The sequence below is a fragment of the Cetorhinus maximus genome, chromosome 10, assembly GCF_964194155.1.
Source record: "Cetorhinus maximus chromosome 10, sCetMax3.hap1.1, whole genome shotgun sequence".
In the NCBI taxonomy this organism is placed as follows: domain Eukaryota; kingdom Metazoa; phylum Chordata; class Chondrichthyes; order Lamniformes; family Cetorhinidae; genus Cetorhinus; species Cetorhinus maximus.
In genome coordinates, this window is record NC_135888.1 from 61,665,809 (window position 1) to 61,679,234 (window position 13,426).

At 42.7% G+C, this 13,426-nt stretch overlaps 1 long non-coding RNA gene across 1 annotated transcript in view; it reads right to left on the bottom strand.

The window, feature by feature from the left end:
• Window positions 1–725: 725 nt before the first annotated feature.
• LOC144685238 (uncharacterized) overlaps window positions 726–13,426 on the bottom strand; it is a 52,064-nt gene continuing 39,363 nt past the window's right edge. The window contains exons 3-5 of the long non-coding RNA XR_013577677.1: window positions 12,240–12,317; window positions 9,512–9,568; window positions 726–4,098 (exon numbers count right to left, since the gene is read on the bottom strand). This is a non-coding gene — a long non-coding RNA (uncharacterized LOC144685238). The remainder of the gene's footprint in view (window positions 4,099–9,511; window positions 9,569–12,239; window positions 12,318–13,426) is intronic.

Here is a 13,426-nt window from a genome sequence, read left to right on the forward strand (position 1 = left end):
CCTATCCTCTTGCAGCCCCAATGAGGAGCTTGGAGACACAGTTCCTATGAGGTTCCACCCATTACGGGTTTGATCCTGAGCCTGTGCTGAGTCAGCTGGTCTCAGCTAGTGGCTGTTGTTTGGACTCGGGCAACAAGAGAAAAGAAAATCAACCAGCACTCTCCCTCCGCATCACTATTCAAAGACTGTGCTTGGAAGGTGTATATATGCTGATGGTGAGTGACGAGAGAATTGGACTTGGCTATAAGGCCTTTCCCAGTTGAGCAGCCTTTCAGGCCCTCATGCCACAAATAGCTGTCAGTGAATCAGATGGGTTTTTATGACAATTGATGAGCGTTTCCTAGTCACTATTACTGAGACTAACTTAATATTCCAAATTTATTTGTTGAATTTTAAATTCCACCAGTTGTTGTGGTGGGATTGGAACCTCTGCCCCTAGTATTAGCCCGGGCCTCTGAATTACTAGTCCAATGACATTACCACCACATCGCCACCTCCCTCATTTAACCCCCTGCACAATACAGCATTGACACCTTATTTAGTGTTCATGTAAAATTGTAAGAAATAGGAGCTGGAATAGGCCATACAGCCACTTGAGTCTGCTCCACTATTCATTAAGTTCATTGCAGGTCTTTGATGTATCCTACCACTGTTACTATGATATTCTGCTATTGCTACCCTTGAAGGATACTGCTTGGACACCATGAAGCAGTATTGTATAAGTTACAAGGAAATCTTTATTAACAATACTTAACTATGTACATATTTACAATAGGTATGGAGAGGACTCCATACTAGGTCCTTACATATTGCTGCTCATCTCTAGACTGGCCCCAGCTCTAGATCATGTGCCTTCTTATATCACCTTGTGGGTGGTACTGTGCTGAGTCTCATGTTAACCTTTTAGGCACCTGATCCTTCTATTACAATCTTCTATCTCAACTCCACTTTCCCAACCTATCCCACAATCCCTTGATTCCCTTGTGGTCAATATCGATCTCAGTCTTAAACAATCTCAATGACTGAACATCCACAGCCCTCTGGGTAGGGAATCCCAAAGATCCAAAGTGAAGAAATGTATCCTTATCTTAGTCCTAAATGTCTGCCCTCTTATTCTTATTGTCAAATAAATTTGTATTTTGTAAATAGTAATTAATGAGGAGTGAGAACACAGTGAGTGTGATGAGAATGACATAAGTTAAGACTATAGCTTGTAAAAATAAACTGCTTTGATTTAGAATTAAATCTAATTAGTTCTAGACTCTGCAGGCAGGGAAAACAACCTTTCAGCATCGGTCCCTGTCAAGACCGCTAAAGGTTTTATACATTTCAATGAGATAATCTCTCATTCTTCTAAACTCCAAAGAGTATAGGCCCATTCTGCTCAATCCTTATTGGAGACCCTCTCATCAATCCAGCGAACTTTTGTTGCATCCTCTTTAAGACAAGTATATCCTTCCTTAGATAAGGAGACCAAAACTGTAGTGTTCCAGGTGTTATCTCGCCAAAGCCCCAGATAATTGCAGCAATACTTCCTTACTCTTATACACCAACCCCTTTCGGTAAAGGTTACTGAAAGCTAAGAACCGATGAAAGGCCATTCACCGGAAATGTTAACTGTTTCTCTCCACAGGAGTTGCCAGATCTGCTGAGTGCTTCCAGCATTTTAAAAAGTTTTTATTTCAGATTCCCAGCACCCACAGTATTTTGCTTTTATCTTGGCGAGCCTAATTGTCAGTCCAGCTCAAGAGGGTGGTGACCTTTCCCAGACCCTGAAGCCATGGGGGCCAAAATGGCCAATTTCAGGAACAGGGTCAGGAAGACGGCACTCTGGCTGACCTCGTAATTTTTGGGCCCCACTTCCCCCCATTCCCAATGTGGGTGGGTTACAAACTTCTGTCCATTAACTCTGTTTCTCTTCACAGATGCTGTCCGACCTGTTGAGTATTTCCAGAATTTTTATTTCAGATTTCCATCATCCACAGTACTTTGCTTTTCTGTTAGAGATATCTGTTTTCAGTGCTACTGTCTCATTGGTGAATGCTGCATATTTCCACCATTCTTTTGTGAAAAGGTGCTTCCCATTTATATTTCTAAATGATTTAGCTCTAATTTTAAAATGATGGTCAGCCACTTGTTCTAGACTCCATCAACTCAAAAATTAGTTGAGAGGTTATTATCTGAAAATGCAAGTTCAATACTATGGCAAGGAGATGTAGAAAAGACTGGAAATTCAGGAACCAAGTCAGCCATAATACCAGGAAACAAGTTTAATAGGACTAGTTTGTATAAACACAGGTTGTCTGCTGCTGATCCCATTACATGTTCCCGAGAATATGGTGTGACACATATTATAATTCACATGAAATCATGCCCTATTGTTTCTGTTTCATGCACAAGGAAGATCCCAGAAAGCTGATTCCCTGATCAGCTCCTTACAGTCAAGGAGTGGCACTGAGGAACTCATAGGCCTACCTTCGAATTTTTCATCTATCTAGCTTCATAGATGGAGCACCAGTCTTTTGACTTACATTGCCCAGGTAGTTCCTCCTACAGGCAACTCCCCTCACTTGCAGTGCCCGAGGTGAACCTTCATAATCTGTCTTCAATCCCTCCATGGAAAGTGGGCATCAATGTCATTAAATACAGTTCAATGGATTGGATACAATATTGACAACACATAGACACTTGCACATTGTCATTTCCATAAGAAAATCACCCAAAATATTCCATTATTTCAACAACACTTACAGACTATAAAGGACCATTGCGAAAACCACACCAAAATTATTTATGTTTTATGAATGAAGGGCTACATTATAAAGTGCAGACATCAAATTAGAATGGGATCTCCTTTATATGTCATAGTGGAGGGTCTGGGCCTGGGCCCACTAATTTGGTGAGATCATCAGCCATCCTCCAATTCTTAGTTTTATCCATATAGTGTAGCAACAGCTGAGGCACAGAATGAAAACAGTATCAAAGAAATGAGAAAAAATATATATATCGAGTTAACCATCAAGAAAAATGAAAAACAAATAAGAAAAAGCGCTGTCCCACAAAACTTCAGCAGCTAATCAGAATGGAGATAATTGGACGTTTGACTATGTTATCCAGAATGTAACAATGAAATGCAAAAGTGAGGAGATCTTTATACAAGTTTATTCATCTACATTCTAGGGGTATTTTCTGACCTCATGTGCCTGGAGGAGATCCTAATCCACCGAGAATGCAGAATTAAAACTCTGGATCATATTGAGTACGGTTTGCTAAACATTTAAACTAAACTCACGAACAGTGGTCCAGGAAATTCTAAACATCACTTACAGCGAGTGGGAATCTCCCCTGGGCACACAAAGTTGAAAATTACTCCCTTGAGCTACAAAATGAAGAACGTTATTGATGGTTATTCCATTGCTTGGACAAAGAAAACTAAAATATGAGGTGATAATTTGTGATACGCAAGTTGAGGAGGTGCTGGAGGCAGGAGCCCTCACAACATTTAAGAAGTATTTAAATGGGCACTTGAAATGCCATAGCAGGCAGGGCTACAGGATTAGAATAGATAGGTGTTTGATGGCTGGCACAGACACGATGGGCTGAAGGGCCTGTTTCTGTGCTGTATAACTCTATATGTTTCAGCATGCAACCCCATTCATACAACAGAACATGTAGTATTACTTGTCCAAGTAGTAGCTTTAGGTTTGTTCAACAGCTCATTCAGTCACCCACTAAAACAAAACTTCAATATATGCATACAGTTACCCATGAACACAATAGGCTGACAGGAACATTGCTTGCAGCATTGACAAGACAATTGATAACAACCATGTTTATTGACATGGGCAGCTAGGTACGTTGTGATAAGTAACCCTTGGTTGACAGGAGTTGAATCTCCTGTTGCTTACTGACTGGTGGCTTAGTTACACGTAATTCAATGCAATTGCCTGGATCCCCAGTCAGAGAAAGAACAAATGCTTGATGTAATGGATCAGTGATAATGAGGTTCTCCCTTCAATTCTGAATCTTCTCAACCAATGCTTCTTCATCTTCTGTGGCAGAAAGGAGCTCTGCACTTTCAGTGGTCTCGCAAGATTCCTGCAAAGAGCCAAAAGCAGTACACCATGAGACACAGCAATGTAATCCATGGACAGTGATTGTAATTGAGACCTCACTGTTTCCTATTTAAGTGTTAACTTGGCTTAGTTAGTAGCACTTGTCCCTCTGAGACAGAAGGCAGTAGAATTGAGCCTCACTTTGAACCAACATCAAAAATCAGAGATAAAAACGGAAAATGCTGGAAAAACCCAGCGGGCTGGATTTTCAGTTTGGCGTTCAGGCATGTGCCCAACACGCACAAGCATGAAATAGCGCGCAATGATATCGGGTGAGCGTCCCGATGGCATCGCACACTCACGCGATATTTCAGTCGGTGGGCACGCACGGGAGCCGACAGTGTGCCCACTGCCAATTCAGAGGGCTGCCCGTTAATAAATTAATTAAAGTGAATTTTTCTCTGCCCGTCCGACCTTACGGTTGACGGGCGGGCGAATAGGCCAAGCGGCCTTTGGGTTTTTGAGGAAACCTTATTCACGGGCGGGATGATGTTTCCGATGTTAATTAAAACTAAAATAAAAACTTTTAAATCTCATTTTTAACATGTCCCTGCTCATGTGACAGATGAGGGGACATCTTTACCTTAATTTTAAAATCTTTATTTTTAATGTTAGAAATCTTCAGCTCCCTGAGGCAGCTCTGTGCTTAATTGGCCTGTCGGCGTGAAATTCGGGTCAGGTCCGATCGCGGGCGGCAGACCATTGCGCGGCCAGTTCCGGGTCCGCCCACCGTGCCTGCCCGACGAGGGGAAAATCCTCCCCTGCAGGCCTGTCAGCATCCGTGGAGAGAGAAACAGAGTTAACACCCTGAGTCCCTATGACTCTCCTGCTGAGCTTTTCCAGCATTTTCTATTTTTATTTCAGATTTCCAGCATCCACAGTATTTTGCTTTCTATCAAATATCAGAGGCTATGTATGGGTCTGCAATTTAAAATAACTTAAGTGCCATCATCGCTTTTTTTTTAGAATTTATTTTAATCAACCTCCAGCAAATGCTGCTACCATTAACATACTTGGATCTACTTTGTAACTTTTAACAATACACTCCAAATTCACTAGAGGACATCTAGGGCTATGCTGGTTTTACCAGTCAATGCTTATAGTAGGCAAATCGCATTAACACCGAGTAGTATGGACTGTATTGCTTTTATTGAAGGCAGAAAGTACACTGTCGGGACTAAGAAACAATAAGCAAAAAAAATGAAGGGAAAGGGCTCTGACTGTACATCAGCGAGAGTGAAGCCCAGCACCTCACCTCCTGTTTGATGACCACTGAGGTGGAGGAGGTGCTACATGAATCATTGCCATATTGTTCCACCAGAGAGCACCAACGCTGTAGTCCAGCATTTCATCCTGCCTGCAAGGAGGTGTAGCAACAGCTGCCTTGGATGTGCGAGCCCTATGCTGCATGGTAGCTGCAGGTGTCCCTGCAGCAGATGGAATAGCTCCGTGTCTGCCTCTCTGCTGATTTGACCCGAGGATGACACTTCCCCATGTTTATGGTCAGGCTGGTTTTCGACCAACGTCACAAAAACAGATAGCTTATCCCATTATCCCATTGCTATATGTTGAGCTTTGCTGTGTGCAAATTGGCATCACCTCTATTATAATAACTGTACTTTACAAAGTACTTCATTGACCATAAAGCACTTTGAGGTGCCCTGAGGTCATGAATGCTGCTATATAAATGCAAGTCTTTCTTAATGGCCATCATCCCTCGATCTGCCATATTCTTTCCCTCAAAAAAATTCTAGTCATGAATTTTTGACATTCAGCAACACTCAAGTCTTGCACTACCAAATGACAATTTTTGACATGTCAATGTGAGGATTTGATTGCTGCAGAATGGAGTTTAGCTGCTTCTTTTGGTTATGATATATGATAGCTTACATAATCTGTTTATTTTTCCTGAATTGTTTTTCACATTGATCAATGAACGATGATCCTGGGTATCACCATTGACTGGAAACTCAGACCAGCCTCATAATTACTGTGGCTACAAGAATGAGTCAGGGGCTGGAAATTCTGTAGAGAACAACTCACTCCTACCTCCCAAAGACTTTCCATAACCTACAAAACACAAGTCAGGAGTGTGATGGAATATTTTCCACTTTCCTGGATGAGAGCAGCTCCAACAACACTCAAACAGCCCAAAACCATCCAGGACAAAGCAGCCCGCTTGATTGGTACTCCATCTGCCACCTTAAACATTCAATCCCTCCACCACTGACACACAGTGGCAGCAATGTGTACTGTCTACAAAATGCACTGCAGCAACTCACCAAGGCTCCTTCAACAGCACCTCCCAAAATTGTGACATCTATCATCTAAAAGAGCAAGAAGAGTGGGCGCATGAGAACACTCGCAACTGCAAGTTCTGTTGCAAGTTGCATAACTGACTTGGAAATATATCGCCATTCCTTGGCTGTTGCTGGTTAAAAATCCTGGAACTCCCTCCCTAACAGAACAGTGGGTGTACTACATCAGATGGACTGTAGCAGTTTAGGAAGGCAGCTCACCACCACCTTCTCAAGGGAAATTAGAGTTCGTAATAAGTAAGAACACCTCCCATGAATAAATAAAGAAAAGAGAAAAAAAAGTTGTTCATCTTGGGACTGATATAATTTTCTCCAACATTGTGGTAGCAGCAAATTCCGCTTTTTGAAATGTTTTCAAATGCCTGTAAAAAGGAAGTATAAAAGTGCTGAGGTAATCTTGCAGTTCTTGACAAATATCATTGATGACATCAGAATATAAGTTAGGTGAAGAATGGGTAATTATATCTGCCCATATACAGTGAATGTAAAACAGTATGCATTAAGGGCTCTAGTTATTTCAAACTGGTATTTATTCAGCTCGCATTGCTAAATTATACTCCTAGTTACGCATCTCTGTCCAACCATGCAAAGCAATGTTTCTACATGCATATATATGTAAGGACATGAGATTTTAGAAAGTGGCCCAATAAACCTGTCCCTTTTACACATCTCAACCCTGTTTATCTGTTTTTGCATTCCTTTCTGTCACAGAAATAACTATCTCTTGTGCCCATTTATGCTGCCTTTTTAACTGCTCCTTAATATCCTTATCCAACTCTACTATGCTTTAGATGAAAGTGTTCCACCTGACTTTGTCACTTACTGCTGAAGTTTATGTGTTTTCTTTTTAACAAAGCGGCCTGGTGAAACAACTGCAACAGTGCACAATTTGCCTGGATCAATCTTATCAATTTGGTTCATAATGTTGCAAATTTCATTGAAGTCACATTAAACTCTCCATCTTTCTTCAGAAATCAAGGCCAAATTACTTAATCTTGTCTCATGACTCAAACTTCCTGAGATCTGGATTGGCCTGTCCGTTCTTTATCTCTGTTAGATATACCTTCCTAGGATTAGATAGCCAACATCTTACAGTGCAACAAAAACACAACCTCCTTTGATCTGCATTATTGTTCCTTAGCTAATACAAACTAATACTTCATCTGGAGCAGAATTTTTCCCTTGTCGGGCAGGCTCAGCGGGGGTGGGCCGGAGCGGTCGTTAAGCCGACCGTCGCCCGCGATTGGGGCTGGACCGCAATTTCACGCTGGTGGGCCTATTAAGGCCCGCCCAGTGTGAGATGCGTGCTTCAGCACTCAGCGCTGCTTGCGTGGGGGTGGAAGGAGGAGGGCAAGAGCGCAAGTTCGCACATGCACGTGAGGGCACGCTGGAAAGGTTCCCTGAGACACAGAGCTGCCTCAGGGAGATGAAGATATAAAAAAATAAAGAATTTCAAAGTGTTAAAAAACATGTGCCCTCATGTGACTCTGCCACAAGAGCAGGGGCATGTTGGAAACTAGTATGAAATATTTTTAATAACAGATCGAAACTTCATCCCGCCCGTGGATGAGGTTTCACAAAAAATGTAAAGGCCGCTTGGCCTTTTCTCCTGCCCGCCAACCATAAGGTTGGACAGGAAGCGAAAAATTCAATTCAATTATATTGTTAATGGCCTTAATAGGTCTTTTAATTGTCGACTGGCGCGCTGCCGACTCCTGCGTGTGCCCATTGACCGAAATATCGCGCGAGTGCGCAATGACGGTGTGATGCTCACCCAACGTTATGGCATGTCATTTTACACTCGTTCCGGTCAGACACGTGCCTGTCTGACGAGCTAAAAATTCTGACCCTGGTGTTTTATGCAGGTCAGCCAAGCCCTGTTTTGATGATCTCTTAATGTTTCCACTATAATCCCTAGATCTCCTTTCTGATCAGTATGCTGTTTACTGTTTTGCTCAGCATATTCTCTCTATTATGGTTACTTGATCTCATGCACCATGAATTTCTGCAAGGATTCTCCTGATCTGCTGCTATATATTTGATGTAAAATCAGCGCAAATGCTGGAGAAATGATCACTGACTATAATCTATGGATTATAATGGGCAACATTAAGAGATCATCAAAATAGGGCTTGGCTAACCTGCAAAAAACACCAGATGAAGTATTGGTTAGTATTAGCTGAGGGACAATAATGCAGATCAAAGGTGGTTGTGTTTTTATTGTATTGTAAGATGTTGGCTATCTAATCTCCAAAACTCCCCCCCAAGTTACAGTGGAAGATCAAGAAAGTCACAAAAATCCTCCTGGGATAATTATTTTGCACTCTACATGAAGAAAATCCCCTTCAAGTTGCACAGCATCTCAGCTTGAGCATATATCTGCCAATCCTTCATTGTTGTAGGGTCAAATGCTGGGGCTCCCTACCCAACAGCACCCTGACAGTGTCTTTACACATAGATTATAGTGGCTCAGAAAGTAGGCCCACCCCTACCACTAGGGATGAACAATAAAATGCTGACCTTGCCAGCGAAGCAGGTATCCTCAGAATGAAATGAATAAACAAAAACAGAATGGAATCTCCATTGACCTGCGCCTGCAGTCCACTTGCCTCATTGCTTACAGAATCAAGTTAATGAATTATTTCTGGATCTGATTGTTTTGCTCCTCATTACCCACTCTTATTGAATTGAGCTGGAAACTTGCAAGGATGCAGATCACATTACAATTCCTCATGTTTATTTAAGGTTTGTCCGATACAGGGCTATAATAGAGTGGGACTAATTGGATAGCTCTTTCAAAGAACTAGTATGGACACGATGGACCAAATGGCCTCTTTCAATGTTGTGTAATTCTATGATTCTCTAATGTTTGTGATGTACTAATTGAAGGATAACACTGAACATATAAGAAGGTTATGCTGATAGGACTAGATGAAAAGAGTGAAAGGGGGCTCTTGTGGGGCATAAACACTTGCATTGACCTGTTGGGCCGAATGGCCCAATTCTGTGTTGCAAATTCTATGCAATTTTATCAATCAGAATGGCAAACAAACAGGAGAGCACATAAACATTAATTACCTTCAATCTCTCCAATTCCTGTCTGCCAGGTAGGGATATCTGAGGTGTGTGGAAAGCCTATCAAATGAAAAGATGAAAGTAATTATTCCTTGATCACTGAAGATAAACGTTCGATTAGATGAGAAATGTGTTCGTGTGTCAGGAAGATCAAAGACCCATGTTTTCCTCTTGTGTCAGTGTTTCACCTGTGAGGACTTCTAATCCCAGATTTGGGAGAAAGCTGCTGATGGTTTTACACATTACCATGGCTCTATAACCAGGCACTGCAGAGGGCAAAGGTGTCTAAATCCATTCCAAATGGTTAAGGATGCTGTTACCACTTAGAATCTAATGTATTCACAATGAAAGCTGACTAATTTCACTGTTCGCTATTTTAATCAAGCCGTTTATCGCTGTATGTATAAAACTGGCTGAAATCATTCCAAAGCATGGGAATTCTATGGATTTAGATTAACCATTGAATAAGATAAGCTCGTCTTCTGAACTGGGTTCCCACCTATGCTAGGGTATGGGCCCATGGTGTTGGGAACCTCACTCAAGTGACCATTTTTCAGATGGGAGCCTTGTCTCTGAGTGTCAGCAGCATTGCACAGCAGGTACATCATGGCAGACCCTGAAGAGACTCCACCACAATGTGCACATACATGGGCTTTGCAAGCCTTTCCATGGCTGATCCCATTGCCTCCACCTGCACCCAATCCCAGGATCAGCATATCTAATTGGGATGGCCCAATTACTGCTCACCCTCGAATCAGCTAGCTCAGCACAGACCATGGATTGGCCCCAGGGCTTTCCTGGACAGTATGATTTAGTTCCACTGGTGGCACACCATTGAACCACTGAGATAGATAATTATTAAAGGAGCCATCCTCCCTGACTGTACCACAATGCACTGAAATAAGATGAATGCTGCAAAATACTCTGAAGTTGCCAGTGCTTTCGTTATAGTAACCAAATGAAAAATATTTACTATTAAAATGTAGGAAAATTGTAGTAAAATTTAATATTTTTAACAAAAAGTGTTGCTCTTTATATACATAAACTAACTTTTTAAAAATTCATTCACAGGATGTGGGTTTTGCTGGCTGGGCCAGCATTTATTGCCCATCCTAGCTGCCCTTAAGAAGGTGATAGTGAGCTGCCAACTGAGTGGCTTGCTGGGCCATTTCATAGGGCATTTAAGAGTCAACCACATTGCTGTGGGTCTGGAGTCACTTGTAGGCCAGACCAGGTAAGGACAGCAGATTTCCTTCCCTAAAGTACATTAGTGAACCAGGTGGGTTTTTACAACAATCAACAATGGTTTCATGGTCATCATTAGACTTTCAATTCCAGATTATTTTTTAGTGAATTCAAATTCCACCATCTGCTGTGACAGGATTCAAACTCAGGTCCCCAGAGTATTACCCTGTGTCTCTGGATTACTAGTCCAGCGACAATACCACCATCGACCCCCAACTATTGGTACAATTGGCCATGGGGCTGCTGCCTCACAGCTCCCAGGACCGGGTTCGATTCTGGCCTCGGGTGCCTGCCTGTGTGGAGTTTGCAGGTTCTCCCCATGGCAGCGTGGGTTTCCATCGGTTGCTCAGGTTTCCTCCCACCACCCAAAGACATGTTGGTTAGGTGAAGTGGCTATGGTAAATTGCCCCTCACCCTGTGCATGCACCCTGTGATGGACTGGCGTTCTGTCTTGGGTGTGCCCCGCCTAACTTCTGTTGCCTGTTGGGATAGGCTCCGACTCCCTGTGCCCCTGAATTGGATAAAGTGGTTCTGGAAAAGTGAGTGAGTGAGAATTAGCCTTAGAGCTCTGGACCAATGCCAGAAACTCACAGCCAGTGTTCCCGTTACATTTGACCAATGACAGAAACTCACAGCCAGTGTTCCTGTTACATTTGACCAATGACGTAATCTCACAGCCAGTGTTCCTGTTACATTTGACCAATGATAGAAACTCGCAGCCAGTGTTCCTGTTACATTTGACCAATGACGTAATCTCACAGCCAGTGTTCCTGTTACATTTGACCAATGATAGAAACTCGCAGCCAGTGTTCCTATTACATTTGATCAATGACGGAAACTCACAGCCAGCGTTCTTTGCGACCCTGGGACAATGATAGGAAATTACAGCAAGTAGTCCACTGGGCTTATGATGAGAACATTCTCCTAGTGTTCCTGTTACCCTCGGCCAATAATGGCAACTCACAGCCAGTGTTTCTGTTACTATGGACCAATAACCAGAATTAACAGCCAGTCCACCTGTCGGTCACCCTGGCCCAATTCACAGCCAGTGTTCCTGGTGACTTTGGGCCAGAGCTGGTGTTGCTGTTCATCCCAACCCATCCCCTTTGGTAAGTGCATGTGAGAATACATGTGAGATGAGGACAGATTGATGAAGGTATGAGATTCCTTCTGCAATCAGACATCCTCCGGTACAGGTTCACATATGAAGAATGGTTGCTTGGGTGAGGCAGCAGCCTGCGTTGACACATGTGGAATGGTATCCCAGCGAGAGTCAGCAAACTTAGCTGATGAGAGGAAGAAAATTGCTGAGAAAATAAATAAATAAATAAATAAATAAATTTAAAAAAAAACTTTAGTTTGTCTCTTTTCAACTACAACATCTAAAGAAACAAATCTGAATTTCCATAATGAAAAGCACTGGTCTTTGTCTGAATTTATACAGAGAGGCTCTCAATGAACCGGGAGAGGTTTCATGCAGCAGAACCTTCTTGGCTTGCAGAACCTCATCAGTGGATTTCGAGCGATTCTTGACACTCTGCTTCTGTGGTGAAGATGATTCATTCTGAGAGGAAAAGTAAAAATGCAGAGACTTAATAAAAGAACAAACAGAAAGAGCTTAAAGGGTCAGCGTTCATACAGAAAATTGGCAAACGTTATTTTATTTGTTTACAAAACAGTACAATGAGCTAGCTCTTTTGAATGCCATCGTAGGGCTGAACTTTACGTCCCACGGGTGGGTGCGTGCTCGATCCAATCGGGTGTAAAATTGCATGAGAAGATGTCAGGCAAGCGTCCCGACGTCATCGCGTGCTTGTGAGATATTTTGCTCGGCGGGTGCACGTAAAAGTCGGGAGCACGCCCACTTACAATTAAGAGGGCAATTAAGCCCAATAATGGCGCAATTGTCTCCGATTTTTCGTGGCCAATCCAACCTTACGGCTGGCAGACGGGTGAATCAGCCAGGCGGCCTTTGCATTTTTCATCAAACCTCATCCAAGGGCGAGGTGAAATTTCCATTATGAAATATAATAAAAATAAATATCTGGACAGCAATTTTTATCAGCTATATGTTCAGGTGATTGATTGTGATGCTTGGACATTTTTTTTTTTGCAGCTTCTTAAGCCTTTATTTAAGTATCTTCAGGTCGGCAGCTCCCTGAGGCAGCTGTCTGCCTTCAGGGGGCTTCCTTGCAGCGCTCACCTGTGCCCACGGAAACATCATTGCTTGTCCTCTTCCCACCCCACCCTGACAGCGCTGAGCTTTTCAGCGCGCGTTTTACGCTGGCTGGATGGTAATTGGCCAGCCAGTGCGAAATCGCAGTCAGCGGCCGATCGCGGTCAAGGGCCCTGTTTCCTGACCCCTCCCAAAGGTAAAATTCAGGACATATAGATAGCACTTTTAATGTAATGAATTGTTCCAAAAAAAAAACACTTTGCAATTTCCTGTCAGGAATCTGAGCCAGGAAGGGAGAGATGAGAAATGGTGACTGAAGCTGGATTTGTCACTGGCTTGAGCACTCGGGAGAAATAGATTGATGATGGCTAGATACATCCCACATCCTTCGGCCTACCTTCAGGAAGGGATAAACATGTGAAGGTTGGCCTGGCTACTTTTATATGAATTAATTCTGTTATCGCCCTTGTGAATAATTTTGCACCTTCTCCAGTGCC